The sequence below is a fragment of the Brassica oleracea genome, chromosome C3, assembly GCF_000695525.1.
Source record: "Brassica oleracea var. oleracea cultivar TO1000 chromosome C3, BOL, whole genome shotgun sequence".
NCBI lineage: Eukaryota > Viridiplantae > Streptophyta > Magnoliopsida > Brassicales > Brassicaceae > Brassica > Brassica oleracea.
This window is the reverse complement of record NC_027750.1, coordinates 34,074,513-34,075,765: the sequence shown is the minus strand read 5'-3', so window position 1 is coordinate 34,075,765 and position 1,253 is coordinate 34,074,513.

Genomic DNA, 1,253 nt, shown 5'->3' with positions numbered 1-1,253 from the left:
AATAAAATAAAAGAGATAGGGTTCAGGATTCTTCTCAAGAGTGTAGAGATCCTTCTCCCTTTACAATAAGCAAATCCAACAATGGAGTTTTCGGTTCTGGTTCCTCTCTGTAAACTAGTGTAGCATGATAAAGAGAAACAGAAAATATGATATATCAAAGCCACAGGCGGCTGGGAGAGAAAATAGGGATAATTAGGGCAAATCCCGTAATGATTGTAGTTTCCTTAAAAATCTCTGCCGCTGGAACACTCACTCGGAACAGTCACTCGGGTTGCTCCGCTATCTGACTGTTCTGCGTGAAAACCACCAAATTGCATTGTTTTCTGCCTCTTTTGTTCCAGCTGGTCCATCTCTCATCCAATGCAACTCCAGACCTGTAATGACTCCAAAAGGACTAGAAAGACTCGATAAAGACTTGAAAACCAATTTAAAAGCATATATACAAGATGTATAAAACACCATATATCAATGATAGAGGCAAATGGGCAACATATCATGTTACGGTTCCAGACATCTTCACAGATGTTGGACGACTTAGCGGAAAACCAAAGGACCGTCGACTTACTGAGCAGGAGCGCAGTCATTTGCAAACATATTTGCTCACCAACTGCGAAGATGTTCTTCAATATGAGAGGTAAATAAATTAGCTTACAAATTTTTATTTTAACAAGTTGAAATTTAAATCTTAATTAATTATATTATTGTCAACATATGTACAGGATTTTCATGGCAGAAAAGCGGTTCGAATATAGATACGCCACAGAGGAGGAACTTGAAGAACTGAAGCAGAGAGAATTTTCTGGATGGATGCTTACTTATGTGAGTGCTTTACACAAATTAAAATATTACTTATCTCATTTTTATACTAATTCACATATATTGATATAACATATATATGTGCTATTAATAGGTGTCTGCTGGTATGACAAGAGGTGAAGCATTTGACGATTGGATACGCGAGATGGTGCGTGGAGCAGAGTATGTTGTGAAGCATATCCGAGATTTTGTACTCTAGGATATACATTCACAACTCAAAAGAGGAGACTTTCGAGTAAGACTTATGATGCTGGCGTTTGTTCTGCATCTGGAGATGATGTATACTACGGAAACATACGGGAGATTATGGAAATAAAGTATCCGGGCATGGTTGGATTGCGCTGTACTGTTTTCTATTGTGATTGGTTCGACAACACTCCAGATCGAGGTGTGAGAACAGATGCATTTGGTGTTACATCAGTACATTCGAGGCGAAA